This window comes from Agelaius tricolor, unplaced genomic scaffold (genome assembly GCF_023055355.1).
Source record: "Agelaius tricolor isolate 1412-34295 unplaced genomic scaffold, bAgeTri1.0.p SCAF_8, whole genome shotgun sequence".
Classification (NCBI taxonomy): Eukaryota; Metazoa; Chordata; class Aves; order Passeriformes; family Icteridae; genus Agelaius; species Agelaius tricolor.
In genome coordinates, this window is record NW_027269268.1 from 7,055,756 (window position 1) to 7,074,393 (window position 18,638).

Sequence of the window (18,638 nt, forward strand, 5' to 3'; positions counted from 1 at the left end):
GCTCAGTAACAAGTGGTAACAGGCTATCAGGTGGTGACAAACACTCCAAGATTTTACATCTAACAGTTTGTCACACTTCAGCAGTTCAAAGCAAAGATTTTCAGGAGCCCAGGACTAATCTTAACTATTTTTAAAAATCTTTATTGGTGTATTCATTACGTGGTTTGATTCTGTGTTATCTATTACGTGTAGGGAAATAGCAAATGCAAGCAGGAATGTGATTACATATGGTACTATTTTGTAGCCAGGTAGAGAAGAACAGTGAGAACAGTACCCCTAAATTCTTGGGATCACAGACAGGAGCTGCAATCAGTCAGTCAAAAAAAAAAAAAAAAAAGGAAGAACAAGAGTACTCTTAAAATTCTGACTGTTTAAAATCACAATTCAGTGCCATCCAGTTTCTACACAACAACATGTCTTAAACATATGATTTGTTTGGATACAGCAGTCATAAAATTTAGCTTGAGAAACTTGACAGGAAAACATTTAATTTCTATTTCCTATTTTTCTGTTGATATTTCATAAACTATAATCAGGGTGCCATAAGGATGCCTGCTGTTAAAAATGGATAAATAAATGATTTAAATCAAATGTTCAATGTCAGATTTTGAGTTTTTATGCAGTCCCACTGTAATCCAGGTCATGGATTTAGAAGACACACTTTTCTAACAAAGAAGTGGATTCTGCATAATTTAGAAGAGTTTTACCCAGAACTATATTCTCAGATGGATAAAGATGGGAACTGATACCCAGGAGGGCAAAGCAGACAAAACAGCCCATCAGCAACTCAACCACATGAAAGACCACAAAGAAACTCCAAAGCCACCCACGCAGCTGCCTGAGGAGTCTGTCAAGGAATGAGAGGCTCTTGTTCAGCTCATGTTGCTGCTGGAAATGTGTTTGAAGAGCTTGGCAATACAGCTGGATTTTACAAGTGGCACACAAAGATGAGAAAATTGAAATCAGATTGAATTATGTGCTGCAGTACACTGGTGGTGTCACATCTCAGCTAACTAGAATGTAATTTAATTTACAAGATAATGGAACGATATCCTGCATTTGTTACTTCCAGAGGGGCAACTGACAAACATCCAGAGTGTAAGTACAAACTTAACTAGACAATCACCTAAAAGGCAAAGAAGATAGGATCCTTTTTCTAGTATATTAAATTGTATTTATTTTTTATCTATTCTAGATACCTAGAAAGCCTCCATTTACGAAAAATGAATACCAGGCCTTGAACATCAGAGATCTATAAAACCAGAACAGGAAGGGTGAAGAATCAATCCCTTTTTTTCTGCATCCTTCTGAAACTACCAGCACTTACTGGTAAAGTAACAGAATAACAGCTATTGTATCACTTGTTACTGCTTTCTACCTCTTTGCTTTATATAAAGCTGACAGAAATGCCCTATCTTACTGTCTTTCCACGTAGAAACCTGGAGATATCCCTTCTCAACGTTCTGCTTTCCTCAGTAAGGGAGAAAGATGGCAAGAGACCTAAATTTTCAAAATATTTGTCAATAACCATTCCAAATAACATATCTTAAATTTTGTTCTCTACAACACCAACATAGGTGCACTGAAATATGATGAGAGTTTTTAATGAGAAAACACTTATTTTAAACAAATTATTTTACATTCCTTCAGTTTGTTGCAAGGAGTAGAAGGGAAAATGAGGCAAAACCTGGAACACTGAAGGCATTTGTCTTCAACACTTGTTAAATGCCCCCTTGTTTTGTTCATGTTGTCAATCTGTAGTAAAATGACCAGAATCTTAAATACACATGGTGAAGACTGTGAACTCCTTATTCAGTCTCTGTTTAATCTTCCACAACACTTTTTGTTTAAATTCGTGAGTGACTCATAGCGGTGGCTTCAGCCAAGCTTAGCACAGACAGACTTTGTGCGTGCCCATACAAATACTGATGAGCCTGTTCCCATTGATGGCTTGTAGGGTTCCCACTATCACTAGCTTGAGATTTTTGGAGGAGAGATTATTCTTTTCATAGGCCTCTGCCAAAGTGTCTCTTATTCTGGTGTTGGGAATAGTTGGAGACAAAAGTGCCTATATGTTCATTTTCATTTATGACCTAATATTGCAGATTACTTTTTACATTAACTCAATTGAAATATTTGTCCTGTGAATTAAACTTTTATAGGCCTCTGCATAATATTCTTTTATTTACAGTGCCTTTTAAAACAAATTTATGTTGCAACAACATTCTCCAAAAACAGAATCTATTCACATGCCATTGCTCATTGTTCCACACAGTTAATGGACTCTGTGACTTCCCTCCTTATCAGACCTGTGCTCCAGACCCTTCCCCAGCTCCATTGCCCTTCCTGGGCTCGCTGCAGCCCCTCAGTGACTTTCTTTAGTGAGGGGCCCAGAACAGGACACAGAGCTTGAGGTGAGGCCTCTCCAGGGCCCAGAACAGGGGCATAATCCCTGCCCTGGTCCTGCTGGCCAGATTGTTGCTGATCCAGGCCAGGATGCCACTGCCCTTCTTGGGCACTGCTGGTTCATGGTGAGGGGCTGTTGAGCACCCACAGGTCCTTTTGCCAGGAGGATTTCCAGCCTGTATCTTAAAAAGCCCATATGATCATTATATGATACAGAAAAGATTCTACTCCAGCTCACTTTTATTTGGTGATGGATTCTTCTCTTCTAGTGAGATAGTTTTAAGCCACATCCATTTTGTCATCTGGCCTGTTTCCTGGCTGCTCTAATGCCCATGTCAAGCCTGAGGGAGGCTGTGGAAATGCACACCTCGGGGCAGAGTAGGATCTTTCCTTTTGGCACCAGCCCTGAGTTTAGATTAGTGCAAGTGATCCTGGCACCACACTTGAGGATTCTGGTGTGGATATCTCTGTTATTAAAGTGCACCAGCAGTAGTGAAGTGTCACAGGATTTACTTGTGCTTGAAGTTTCACAGCAGTTCAGTAGAGTGCTCTGAAACACTTTTATATTTAAAGGTCTAAGAGCCAACCAGTTCTTAATCCTGCCTTTAAAGTCTTTAAATATGCAAGACTGTGTCATACACTGAGGCACCAGGGGAAAGCACATACACTTTAGGATTGGGATAGGGTTAAATTAGCCAAATTTGACATCAAAATTGAGATGGGGAGTTGGCTATATTGCAATACCATCCTAGGAGCTTTTGCTTTAGTTTTGATGCAAACCCTGGGCCTTTTTACTGGCTTTCTATTGCATTGAGCTGCATCTGATAACAGGATACTTCTAGCTCAAGATCTGCCTCAGTGAAAAGCAGACTTGTTGAGTTTGTATTGAGGGAATTAATTAAAGTCAGGTGTTTTCCTGAAGAAACTTGGTGGTGACACCTCTGATTTCAAGTTACACATTTCAGGACTTTCTTCTTGGCATTTATGAAAGTAGAGTAGGGCTTTCCTTGTCTATAAGGAGACTACTATTACCCATAGTGGACTTGGAGAGTTGAAGGTTTTCCTGTGTTTAGATGCAAGATCTAAGGTAGACAAATTCTGAATTGGTAAACCTTAATTTCTGCTCCTTGTTTCACCTGTTTTTTTAAAGAAGGCATTTGTTTCTCAGACCTCACATAAGGCTACTATAATTATCTCCGTATTTACAAAGTCTCATTTTTTAAATCCAAGTAATTCCAGATAACCTTTAGTTAAAGTTCTTACTTAAAAATCCTACCCTTTGATTTCATAACCAAATCAGGCTGATGTAATCCTTTTTTTGTGCACAGCTGAAGACTCCACATGTACCAAGAGGTTCATTTTACAATTGACCAGCTAATTAAGATCTCTGAGTGTATGGTGTCAATAGATCAGGCTAGATCTCAGGGCAGCAAATATGACTCATTTCTCTTCTGATTATATCATACTTTTTCCTGTTTTCAGATCTATTTCTACAGCAATCTCATTGACAAATTGAGTAAAATAAGGGGGAACTTGGTATTACGTAAGTAAGTTTAAATACTACATAATGTACCATAATTTACAGGCAGTGACAGTCAGAGAAGTATCTGGAAAATCTGCTTAGCTCCTCCCATTTATTGTAATCGATAATGCAGTGCCAACATGTAAAATGAGAGGTGAAAGATACTGCTGCCCAGGGATGGAACTATTTCTTCTGTTCCTATTCTGGTGTAACCCATTAAACACCAGAAGAGAACTACAATTTAGATGCTTTTCACTGCCAGCTATGTTTGATGATGGTAACCAAAGTGGTTAATAATTATCCAATTCCTTTCCTAGCTGTTTTTGAAATAAATTATATAACAGATACTTAAATCTATCCTTTTATTTAAACATTTGATGAAATTTGGCAGTTTCCACATTGAAGCATCCTCCAAGCTTCTGAGCAGGCTGGAAGAAGTTCATAATACTGTTTGCTGCTAATGCTGTAACATGAAATAAGTTCTGGGCTTCACATCAGCTGTGATGTCTCATCACAACAATGGGGCCTAGTGAAAGAAGAAAGAAGCAGTTTCAAATAATATTTGGGTTCACATGATCTGAATGGCTACCAGATGGGGCTCTGAGCTGCCTGGGGATCTGCCTGGGGGGGGTGGGAGTTGCCCATGCACGGGTGCAGAGGGATGAATGGGCTCTCTGTGTCCCCACTGCCCCGAGTGGGAAATGCGGCTGATCACATCTGGTGAGAGCCCTGAGCTGGGCCACTGGAGGAGACATCAATAGGGAACCCATGGGCAGAGGGGCTGACAGTGCTTCCCAAGCTCTCAAGTTGTTCCTTAACTGTCCCTTTGACATGATTTATTAATTCTCTGGCACTAGGCAGCAAGCTTTGCCGCTGGAGAGAGGAGAATATTTTCAGTAGCTGCATGGATTTTAGTGCTATTGGCTTCAAAAATCCTTTCTCAGTCAGAAGTAGAGTTACAACAAAGGGAACGTGAAATGAAAAAAATGAAATGTATATATTTAAGTTTCCAATTATCAGAATACATAATATAAATAGAAAAGCACACCAGATTACTTATCTGTAATACAGGGAATTTTAACAGCAGCTACAAAATTTGTATTTTTGGTGTATTGAGTTTAGCCATGTATCATACAGCTAAAATTACAGCTAATTTTCTGATACTTTAAACATTTGTTCTCAAAGATGGCAAATGGATGTTTACCAGTAGTGAACTTGAGAATCAATCACAAATTTATACGTTAGGCTAAATAAAATCTATAAAACATCCTCTCTACAATTCATACATTAGTCATGAATCTCAAAGCATTGGAAAAAGTAGAACTCAAAGCTAATATTCACTCAAAGCTAATATTCACAGCTTTTGTGTGTGAAACCAGCTGTTCTAATAAGCTACTTCATTTGGAAATCAAATCTACTTTGTATTATTGCACAATTTGAAAAACAAGTATTGAAATTGAATTGAATTGAATTGAAATGTGATAATTTTTAGCTTGTAGAATGGTATGCAGTGTGTTGCTTGGTTGTTGTGAAATATCTCATTAAGTGTTTGCTATTTTGCTTCTGATAATCTATCTTATTGTATATTCCTAATAGTGGCATTGTGTTAAGAAGTCCATACTGGACAGGGAAAACATGGTGGGATGATTTGGAATGGTTCTCATGTGCCCTAGAGAGATGGTTGAGAAAATCGTGTTTCTCTCTCTGAGTTTCAGTTTCCTTAGGGCGAATACCGTTGCATGATTGAGCTGGACACTGTATCCCTTGTGTCCTGGCCTAGTGGATTCCATGTATGCAAGCAGGATACAGCTGGTTCCCTACCAGGAAAAGAGACAGCTTGTAGCACTCTGTGATTGAAAGGAAGATGAATAGGGACAATCTGGCCTGGGTAAATGTATTCCATTGAGCTGAACCTCACTTCTTGCCTAGCTGTCCCAGGTTTTGCTCTGCACTGATACCCAGTAACCACGATTAAGCTCAGAAGTTGCTGCCTTTTAACATTAACTGTTATGTGTAAATACTGATTTATCCTGAGTACTGTGTTCACTGAAACATGAACACAAAAGTTCTGACTCTTGTGGTATGTTAGGCACAAATGAAACAAGAAAGCACTTAAGTCATGCAAGATGTTGAGGTTTTCAATCTGATTTTCAAACGAAACCATTTCGATTTACTTCAGAAACTAATTTAATCTGGATTCTTACGGGGAAGAAATCCAGCTGAACTCATAATTTTTATGCTTGAAAGAACTTCTCTTTTTATAACAACACCAGAATTCCAATGAGTTATATTCTTTTTTGGACTGTCTTTTACTATGTAGTATAAGAGGCAGTAAGCAATTTGTCTCCTGAACAGACACTAACTCCAGGTTGCATGGCCGATACTACAATGTCAGATGCTCCTAAAGAAGCATGTCCTCATCACATGGTTCTTGCAAGTTGTTCATCAGTTTATTAAGCATTGACTCAAAAACATCAAATCAAAGAGGGAAAAAAATCCCTTTCAAGGATTGCTGCAGCTTTGAGAAAGGAAATGAAGCATGGCAGTAAATGCTGAAGCAGGACTGAGGGGTACAAAAGTAGCCTGACCAGTGTCTCAGAACACTGTACTTCTACCCCCATTCTATTTTCCTTACAGTAAAGAGTTTTATTTCTATTTTGCATTCGATTCACCCTTCTTGGGCCTGATTTTTTTAGTGGAACTAAGAAAATTTACAAAACAAGTGCTTTTTGTGAGAGATGTGGAAACATCATCCCTTTTCAACAAAGAGGTTTTATGTCTTTTCCTTACCTGCCTCACTATGGGAAACAAACTTCCATTCACTTTGTGCAAATTATAATCATCTCTACTCTTGTTTTACTGTGCCCATTGCTGCACTTACAGAAATTTCACATTCTCTGAAAAAATATATTGTAATTAAAAAATGCACATATATACATATATACTTCTGAATATTTTGCAGGCTGAGAGAGGGGAAAATTACTCACTGGCTTGTCAGTGTAGGGCCTGATGCTTTCACAGTGAAAGCATCAGCCCCTGCACTGATGCTTTTATCCTGCACTGCACAAGATAAAACTGACCTGTTCCAGAATTTATAGAAATATGTCTACACAGACAAAGACTAGACAGAAACAGTGAGGAAAAAACACTTGGACAAGTGAAATTAATAGGAGGAACCAAATATATTTTCCTCCATTCTATCTTATACTTTGGCATGGAAATGTTTATTTTGTTGGCTGATGTTTATCCACTAAAAATAGCAACAGACAGAAATTTTATAAGATGTGATATATTTGTATGAAGGTTGAGAGTGAGCTGAATAAATCAATGACTAATATAGTGATGAGGGACATAATGGCTTATTTCTACCCATACTTGACATCATGCATTAATTTTGTAGAATTATTCAGGTCTTGAAATAGGGCAGAGGAACAATCTTGATGCCTCTCAAAGGAAATGGTGAGGAGACAGCTAGGAGAAAGAGAGCTAATAGAAACAGAACATAAAAAATGTTTACGAAATGTGTCAAGGCAAGTATTGTAGGCTCCAATTAGTAAATCTAGAAGACACATCCATATCCCAAAAATTAAAGTTTAAAATGTTTTGTGATGGAAGTAATAGAAGAAAAATGTCCAGTTAAGCATAAGAGAGGAAGACAAAATGTCACTGCATTGCAATGAGTCCAGTTCAAATTTTAGTAAGCAAATAAGAAGTTCTACACATATGATTATACAATCACAGAATTGATAATGCTGCAAAAGGCCTCTAAGCTCATGGAGTCCCACTGTTAAGCCAGAACTGCCAAGTCCACCAGTAAACCATGACCCTAAGTGGCACAACCATATGTTTTTTGAACACTTCCAGGGACACTTCCACTACTTCCCTGGGCAGCCTGTTCCACTGCCTGGAACCACTGCCACCACCCTTCTGGGGAAGAAATTTTTCCTAATGTCCAATCTCAGCCTCCTCTGGCACAACCTGAGGCTGTCTCATCACTTGTTACCTGGGAGAAAAGGCCAACTCCCACCTGGCTCCAAACTCCTCTCAGGCACTTGCAGAGAGTGAAAAGGTCACCCCTGAGCCTCCTCTTCTTCATGCTAAACATCCTCAGCTCCCTCAGCTGCTCCCCATCAGACCTGTGCTCCAGAGCCTTCCCCAGCTCCATTGCCCTTCTCTGAACTCACTCCAGCACCTCAATGTCTTTCTCACAGTGAGTGGCCCATCTTCGACTAATGCCAATTGTTGGTGCTTCCTTCCCACAGATAACCACAGGGACAGATGACAGGCAATCCTCAAGCTAGGCAATCCTCCTAGGCTGAATCCAAACCGGGAACTTTTCTGTTAGCGCAGTCCAGCTGGGCAAGTCCTGAGGCTGGTGCAGGCCTCAGCACAAATGCGACAAGCTGCTCCAGCTTCCAGCAGGAGTCAGCTGGGAAGAACTCTCCACAGAGCTGCATATCTGGCCCACAGATCAGGCCAGCAGCTCACCGGCTTCACCTGAACTCCCAGGGACAACACAGGCTCACTCTGGGAGCCAGAGTACTATGGAGGAGTCAAGGTGGGCTGGGAGCTGGGTCAGTTCTTGTGACAATGGGGACATCAGTGTCAGCAGGGAGCAGCCTGAGGGGGCCATCACTATCCCTGGAGGTCAGCTTCTTAAATCTGAAACAGTGTAACTACTGCTTACACAAGGGTGTGCCTGTGTTCATGGGGACACACACGTGTAAGTCTAGCTTGGCATTTGTGATGACAGGTGGTGTAGCTAAGGGGGAAGATCCCAGTGTTTGGACCATATTTGGAAGAGAAATGGTTTTCAAGTTTCCTTTGAAATCCTTGATATATTTTTAGTTCAAAAATTTTTATGAAAATTGACTTCTCTAACCAATTTTATGAGTACAGAGCCAAAACACTGAAAAGAGAAAACTTTATTCTTACTTAAATGAGAAATTTATAGTTACCCATAGACACACACACTGCCAGCACAAAAAGGGAATCTGGTCTGTTATGTTCTGCTCCTAGTACTGCACTCAGCAAAACACATAGAAACACATGTCATTTTAAGCCCATGCTTAACCCTTTCCTGAATTGGAGCCTAAAATGTTCCCAGTATTCCTCCCAGCCGAGTACAATTACTGGATGAGATACATGAGGAGAACAGCATAAGGCAATGTGCCTATTCTATGGGACAGACTATTTATTTTAGACTTTCTACACACACTGTATTCTTCCTTGTCCATTCCTGCTTCATTAATATTAATAAAAGCTTGTGTATTCAAGACATTTGTAATACTGAATTACATTACTCAGTGGCTCTAATTATGTTATTTCTTGAGTTCCAAACTGACTCCCAGCCATACTCATATTACCAGGTATAAATAAGAATATGATTCATCATTTACAGAAAGCGCGTTACATAAGTCAGTTACACAGTTGCACAACTGAGCACACAGACTGTCTGCATTGAAGGTACAAACAGGAATAGGAATGGAAATAGAGCAGATTTTCTATCCTTAGTTTGAAATCAAACTCAGACTACCGTACTAATCATGTGAGCTCTGGCTGAAATAAGAAGAGAAAACATTCATCACATGTTTTAGATGTTTCAAACTAATAATAGTCTGGGACCGGTTTTCAAAGAAAGACATAGCTGTTCTTAGGAAGTGTGTGAATCCCAAGTACAACTGCTGTGAATAAAAGCTTTGTTTCTTTGATTCTGTCCGATTCCTCATGAGAAAAATTTACTCCATATGTAGTACATAGAATGGTTTTGCAATTCTAATGGAAAGTGTTAGCTACAGGCAGATTATACAGCATCCAAACTCTGCTGCATTCAGCAGTGTGCTGTGGCCTACAGATGTGGCTCCAATAATAGTAAGTGAGCTCATCCTTAGTGTGGAAGATTATTCATTAGGGAGAGAATAATGTAAGTGATATGATCATTACATCACCTTTTCCTGTACATTATTCTCACTACAGATGACAGGGACAACATTTCTCAGTCTAAAGTTACATTATTTTCAAATTTTGCAGAGTCTAGATAGAAGTGGTGTTTGAAAGTATATGTAAAGATTTATTTGATAGTAAAGAAGGGCTAGTGCTGCAGGGTTGAATTGCTTGTTCATTGTTTCTCTTTTTTTCATATAAAATAGTCATTCCATAGTGTTACATCCCATGTCTATCAACTGTAGCTATTGTAATTTGTAAAGGATTTTTAGAATTTTTTTAAGAAAAAGGTTTTTAAATCTATATGATCACAGAATCACAGAATGAGGGCTTTTAGTTGAAATAAAGGGCCAGTGTGTAAAAAATGTCTTAATGTTAAACTCAAAATTGCTGGAAATTATGATCTCAGGGAAAATTATGTTCCAATTGCAGCAATCACACATTTTGATGAGGATGGAGTCAGTGAAGAAATATGAAAAGATTTCTTAGCTTTTTCTGTGCTTTTGATAATAATTGTTTATATAGCTATAGTCAAGGATGAGGAGAGAACTACATTCATTATGATTGAGATAAAATTTGCCATGATAGTGTGTTTACTGATACTACTGCATAAAGAAGAGTAATAAGGTAAATCAAGAGCAGATATTATGCACATTTTGAAATTATGCATATTTTGGTCTTATTTTTCCAAATTGGACTGTTGTTCCACACAGTTCTCATCACCTGCCATCAGAATGAGAATTACTATCAAAAGTTTGTAAAAGCCTTAGCCTAGCCTATATTAGTACAGACATATACATTTGTATGTCGTGGCCTAGTTTTTCAAGTTTCCACTAAATAAGGACATTGTGAGGACTTAGAATGCCCCTGTGCAAATCTTAGTAAGCATTTCTAGAATTTAACTGATGTAGCAAAAAAATACCAGTTTCAAAATGCAAACAGTCATCCTATTTGTGCAGCAGACATTCTTCAGACAACTAATAAAGTTTTAAAAATAAAACCCATTCTCTCCATTTAGTGTATTTGATTGAACATTGAGGAGAGAAACAGGAACAGACTTTTCATTCAGTTCCACTGCTTTCCCTGATGAGGACCTCTTTGCATAACCACATGCCACTGTCAGTGTTCATAGAAAAGAAACATGTTGTTGGCTTAAACACAGGAGAGTGCAACTGATCCAAGTACCTTGCTTAAGGAAATCAGCACAAAATATTTACCCTGGTTTTGGCTTCTTTGCCATGGTATCTACCTCGTGCACTTGTTGCATTCACAAGGATTTCCTGCTGTTGTGTGGACAAAGCTGGTTTGCTGCAGGTGTTTCTGCTTCTGTACTATATTATTTTTCCTGTCCAAACAGTTACCAAGCAATGCAGTATCAGTCACCACACAGTGTAAGTGCTGCAACACCAACAGGCAAGTCTCCCAGATGAAATGAAATTAAATTCTGGAAACTTGCTCACAGAGAGAAAATTCCTTTTTTTCTCTCATTTCTCTCATTCCCAGATGTGAATGAAATAGAAAATGTTTTCTCTTTTTTTAAACTTGGGTATTTCATACTTGATAACTATGATTTACAAGTTGTCTTTAAATGGAAGATTTTCCTGATAGAAAGCTTTTAAAGATTATTACAGTGTACTACCAGTAACAAACAGTCTGACTGCAAAGGGGTCACTTCCACAGAAAAATGGAACAAAATAGGTATCATCTATATAACCAGAACACTTTGCCATCACCTCTCAGAATACTTGTTAGATTTGCACCCCTATATAAAAAATGACTGTTTAAAAAATGTTTGCTATGAGCTGGGGCAGGAGCTCCTGGATGCCACTGCTGCTGTCACGAGCAGAGTGCCTGGTGGCTGAGGGCTGCTGTGGTGAGGGAAGTTTCACCCAGAGTAATGGTTTTGTTTTGCCAGCTTACAAACTCGTGTGGGAACACAAGGCAACTTTGCTTGGAAAACTTCGTGGTGCAGCTGAGGGCTGAGGAAATGAGGCTCTCTGGTTCCAAGGCCACTTCTCACACGGGCAGAGCTAAGTGCTTCCAGCCCCCTTTCCTCATCCCTGATCACTTGCACGCCTGTGCCCACGCCCTGTTTGTTCTGCTGCGATTGTCTGTGGAGCTGAGTAACAAACCAGAGCAGAGAGCTGATCCAACATTAAAAGCTCCCCTCCCCTTTGTTTTCCTATTTTTGAGGGCATGCTGTTGAGAGAAACATCCACAGAACCAAGAGCTGCAAAGCTAGGAACCAGATCTTCATAACATCACTAAGAAGCCCAAAGGAAATGAGATACCTAATTAAATCTGTGAATCTGACTTTATATGACCTATTTAGAATCGTGAGAATCCAGCTCTTTGGATTCTGGCAGGTTCTTCGGATTCTTCCCTGGCACCCTAAAACTCAGTTAATCTTCTTTTTCATTTATTCCATAAATGGTATTTTAATCTGTTGTTTTCTAGATGCTGCAGTTACATTTCACAAATATTTCACTAATTTAATTTCAATGGATGCTGAAAAATGTACTAAAAATGTTGGCTTAAGTCCTAGCTGAGGGATATGCAAATGTAACTGTCTTCCAAAGATATTTGCATTAAAGATCTAATTGAATTAACTGTTCACACAGCTTCTACAGTCAGCTTGTCAGGGTCTCTTTTCAAGCTTGACTACATCCATTTTTGATAGAGAGATTTAAAAGGTTTTTTCCTTTCTCCTGGGATTAAAGATAGGGATGAGCACTAATTAGCCACCTGCACCCACAGCACAGTGCTACAGCTTGTTTACCTTACAGAATCTGCTGCACCCCTGGGGAAAATATCAGTGTGGTGGGTATTTTCTTTTAAACATTTCAAATTCTGTTTTTTCAAGAGAGGTTTAACAGTTTGCACAATTGTTAGCATTACTAGGAGGAGTAAGAGTGCCTGTTTCTCACACTGCAACCTGGATTCAGTAGAAGAAATAACAAATACTGGGTTTTTTTCTTATCTATTCAATTTTTCTTGTTCATCAAGTGAGTCACACATTTGGTGTTACCTGCAGCACTTTGATGCCCATAACATATAAAGTGAGACTTGGAAAATAAAAGTAACATTTAGCAATCACAAGAGCTCTCTTCATATTAGCATGATGTAGAATCCACTAAATAGGCAATTAAAATACAAGAAAAAACCCAGAAATAAATAAAAGAAACTTCTTCATAAATCCTTTAATGTAGTGATGCTTAAATAGCTTTTTATTTTTTTTAATTGAATGAAGCACTATTTAGGACTAGCAGCTGAAAGAGTTGCAATTTAAACTATAGTCTGATTCTTTTTTACTGTTTTTTCTTACCTTGGCATTTTCTGACTAAGAATGGTAAAAAAGTGTCCTGCTTTGTTTGTCTTTTATAAGTTCTGACTCAGTGGCAGGCAAGTACTACTTATGGGCCTGATGTAAAGCCTAGTGAAGTCAACTGGAATGTTTCCAATGACTTAATTAGACTTTGGATTGGGTCTGAAGTGCAGCAATTTACTCAACTCTGAAGCATAAATTACAGACATAAAAAACAAATTATTTGTGTGTTGCAGGATTACTGACAGCAAAATGTATGATGTCAGAAAAATAATAGGCAGAGATAGCCTGCACAAGTTGGAAAAGCTTAAAATACAGCCAAAGATAGGGGAATACTCTTTGGCAGGAATAGAGACAGTCTCAGTTCCCGTGCCAGTGGAGGAAAGTTGAGTAATTTGACAGACAATTATGTGATTAATCTAGCAGGAGAAGACACTATCTGTCTGCCTCAGTCACCACTCTGCTGCCTGAGCACTGCACTAATATCTGGATGAGATGATGGTCTGCTGGTCAGCAGGAAGGACTCTGAGTCTGTGACCCCTGGAAACCCCTTTGGAAATGTTAAAAATTCCAGTGGCCAAGACTCAGAGCAGAAGTGAACAGTGCCAGCCAAACCCATCAGCTGAGTTTGTTGCTAGAGTAAATAAGATAAGGTTGAAGAGAATGGAATGTGAATGTTACTGAACAAGAAGTCAAGCAATCTCCACCTGAACCATAACATTTTGTTGTAGAGAAATATCTCCCAATTGCTGTTCTTCTGAAGTTCCAAACTGCATGTCTCAGTGAGTTAGGAGTGATTCAATGAGCTGGGTAGGTACTTGTTTCAGTCAAAACTTACATAATTTCCCCTTGTTTGAAAACCTTGGGATGCCAACATCTTCCCTGAGCTGCCCTAGAAAAGTAAACTAAAATATTTGTTGCAAAGGGGTTATTTGTATACACCTATTCTCAGGCAAGTGTTTTATTTCAGCACACAAGAACCTAATCAGTGCAGAGTAATTCTACTTTGGAAAAAGATTCATTATTTTGGAGTAAACCGATTTTTTGTTCTGGAAAAGCCTATCCAAGCAAGAATTGTTATCCTGGAATAGTGGATTATGCAACAGCTATGTCAATGCTTCCTGGAGTATATATCTTTATCTTTCCTTTATTGGCAAACTAGGAAAGATTTTCATAGAGAAGAAGCATTTAGAGCATTTTAGAGAAGCATTTAGATAAAACAGTTTGTATTTTAAGAAAGTGAAAAGAAATATGAAGAAATGTGGGTAAAATACCTTTACATCAGTAGCTAATACTACATTGTAAGCCACATAACTGAAAGAAACATAATTTGTTTTAAAAGTTGGTGTGCAAAATAAAATGGTATTTTTCCAAGGACACAAAGATGTGAGCTCAGCTTTAACCTGAGGTATATATTTTCAGTTAATGGGTTTTGTCTTACATAAATTTATATGCAAAATTTATTTATGCAGTAGCATTTTTTCATTTGTTTTTTAGTAATGTTTTACTATTAGAAGTCATCTCCCTCTCCTAAAAGCAAACAAGCCCCTCCCCACACCATGAATAAATAAGAAAAAAGTTTTAACATTCCCTTTCTATTCAAATTTCTCCATATTTTATCTCCCTTTGTTTTCATCATTTGTTCTCAGAGTTGAAAACAGAGGATGGGCAGAGAAATTGGACAGACAAATGGAAAATAAAAGTCAAGGTTTTGGGTTTTTTTCCTGTTATTACATCAGGTGACACGGTAACAAACACAGATAAGGTATTGAACCAACAAATCTTTCCTCAGATCACACCTGTGCCTTAAAGTATGGTAATCTTTTACCACTCTGTCAGTCTAATAACCAATTCTACTCACAAACCTTTCCTCACTTACTGCCTCAAATTGTCATGGTCATCATAACACTTTCCAAACTGGAACAGAAGGAATGGGAAAGGAAAAAGCATAGAGAGAAGAAAGTCTTTGAATAATAGTTGGAAAGAAAAATTTAGAGTAACTGGAAATATTTGTTTTTTAAAATCATTATACAAGAAAAGATGCTTTCTGAGAGAATTCTTCCCTTTGTTTTTACACTGGCAGAAACTGTTGTCTTTTTCTAAAACAGCATCTGTTTTCTGCTGGGCAGATCAATACAACATCACCTCACACACACCAGCTTTGGCCCAGTAAAACATGCTCAACTTCTCCTACGTATACTCTGTGTGAATTACTGTCAACAGATAATAAATTATTTGATGCAAAGAGTTTGTTTAACATTATTAAAACAATTTTGGTAGCATTCCCAGGCAGGATTTTTTATACTAATTTTCCCACATAAGAATGGCAATTAAGCAGTATGAAAAGTGACTTCCAGTTCCCAAAGTTTTGTTTCATTTGGGAGCCAATATGATTTAGTGGCTAGACAAGTTTAAAAGACAAGGAGCCAGAAGAGTTTAACATTTTCAGGGAGTTTGATCAGTTCACTGAATCACCTTGGGCTACTCGGTTAACTGTTATGTTCTTTAGTGAAACCATCTGTAACACTGGGTGAAAACACCCCCAAATCCCCCCCAAAATACCCAACCTCATTCAGAAACAGATGCTTATGTCTAGTTCTATTCTCTAAAGCAAACAAATTGCAAAAAAAATGAGCAAGACAAATATGGCATGAGAACAAGACATTCCTTTAGCAACCTTACAAGTCAAGCTGAGACATAGCTGCAATGCAAGCCTCAGCTGCAGTGCTGCATATCATTGGGTTAAAAGCCAGCATAAAATACACTCTGATGTCTACTTGATTATTAAATGCTTACTTTGAAACTAGAAGGCAAAATTCAGACTTCACTTGTATAGCTGCAGCCTCACTGACTTCAGAAAAAACAGTGGAAGTCCATGGAGTAGCATCCTGTGAAGTCTGAACTCCATGCTAACAAAAGAAACTTTTAAGTCAAGGAACAGGCATTGCATTCTTTGTTGATACATGTGCTTGCCTGAAAGCACTGTGCATTTTTATGGTACTTTATCAAAGAGAAAACAGTTGTCACGGCCATTGTTCTAATCTGGACACCAGCTCAGATTGTCTTGTGAAAAACAGCAACACCACTGTTACCATATAAAGCTGTACAGCAAATGGAAAAATGAATGTGGCAATGAAGGCACAAGAATAGAGATCAGGAACCCACCCAGGCTTCATTTCCAGATGGATCAGACACTTCCTGCATGATCATGTACCTATCATCAAACTTTGTTCTTCCAGTTTCCTCATGTACAAAATGGACAGGGAAGCTCTTGTTCAAGAGGTTCTGTGCTTTGAGACTGAGATGAAAAAAAGGCTTAAAAGGTCTGCAGTTAAGGAGGAACTGCCCATTGTTAACTATGGCAGCCTTACTTAATTGTTTTCCTTTTCAGTTAATTTGGCTTATCACTGAAAACATTCTGCAGTAGAGGCATACACAGTTTAAATGCCCCAAAGTGTCACCATCAGCTGAATTAATACTAACTCTTACACAAAATACACATGAATGTTGCACTTGAAAACGTGCAGAAGGCCTGCATCCCACTGAAATGCAACACAGCACGTGGGAAATCTACAGTTTCAAAGAGCATTGCTCGCAGGCACTGACAGAAGCCAGGATCACAGTGGTATTTTCAGCAAAGCAGTGTGCTGTCAGTGGCACTCCTCTGCATAATCCTAATCACAAGAAGACACTGCAATTCTGTCCCTGCACACATCAACAGTAGGACTTGACCTTGCCACAGCACAGGGAGCCACTAATGCATACAAAGAGCCTCTGGTGGCATCAAGCCAACAAAAGATGCTTTTCTGTGCCTGTGCTCAGCTGGCAGCAGGACAACAAATGGGAGAACAACCTGGCAATCCCCTGCTGCTTTATTTACACCTCAGAGTTGTTGGAGCACAACGGCTGGGGACAGACTGAGCTCAGAGAAATGGACATTATTTAGCCCTCTGTTCTGGAGCCGGGCTGCACCCTTCATTTTCAGTCAAAAACCTCTTTTTCTGTTGTGGGGTGGTTTTGGTTTGTTTTGCTGGGGATTTGTGGGGAGGGGAAGGGAGATTGTGTTTGGGTTTTTCTGGAGTCGGACAGCGTGCACGGAATGTGTCCTACTACCAAAACACCAGTCCGAAGTCCCTGCGCTGGGACACGTCAGAAAACCCAGAGGCCGAGATGCCCGGGGAGCTACCGGCATCTAACGACCGAAAGCTGAACTACAACCCACGGCCCCGGCCTTGGCAGCCGCAGGAAAACCACTGCCCACAAACGCCCCAGATTGTCACTTGTTCCGGGGCTCAGAACGGCAGAGGCGACAGAAGGCTAGAGCTGGAATGCCAAAATACAAAAATAATTCTTATTACTCAGCAAGATTGGCTCCTACAAAGTCCATCTCTTTGTACTTTTTTTTCTATTTGCCACTAAATGTCTGTTAGTAACATAACTCATTCTGATTTTATTAATGAATATCATTTCATGCACTTGCACTTACTTTAAACAAAGTTGATAGTGCTACAAATTGCTGCCTCTTCCAAAACACTTCAAAGAATAAATGTTCTGCTGCAATATTTGAGATTTATATATTTGAATGATATTTTTTCTTGCCTTGTTAAAAGACAGGCTCATCCAATCACATACAGCCTCCATACACATGAAGAAAAGTACCTGGATTCTGGAGGATTCTGATTTTGTGCCTGATTTAAATGTAAGGCCAAAAAATGGTTCTTCCCTGGTAACTTCTCTGGGTCTCTAAAATAAAATAATAAGAATAAAATCAATCAGGTTGGTTGATTTAAAATTTAATTTTAAACATGTTTGCTTTGCAAAACAAAATAATAATAATACTAATACTACAGAAGTAGCATTATTAAGCAGTATGGACTTTTTTTGATCAAGCTGCTGAAGGATTAATCTTGGTTTGCTGAAGTGTTGAACGAGTTTCTGACAAGCATCTTTTTCTGCAAGCAAGGTGGCAGTATTTCCTGCATTTCTGTTCATTCACCAGCTCACTTACATGGATTACCTCTGCTGATTTTTTTTTCATTCTTTCCATCCATAAATAAAAACGAGGTGGAGATTACGGGATGATGTCTACTAGTTCTACACACTGGAATGAGTGAGAGATCCAACCAATCACATTCTCTTCCTGCAAGTATACTTCCATTTTTTAATAAAAGCTTTCTCATGCAAAACATATTTAGGGAATCTCCTTAAGAAGAAGGATCAAATACATTTATCTTATTCAAGTAAAAGCAACTATAAAGAGGGTTTTTTTCCTGATTATTTTCTTTCAATTCCTATATTTATCCACTAGGAGTTTGGTATGATCCACAACTAAAAGTGTAACAACTACATAGGGAAAAAAAAAGAACTTAAACAGTCCTCATCTTCCCAAATAGTGAAATGTATGTACAAATTAAGATGTTATGTTAAAGTCTGAAATGTCTC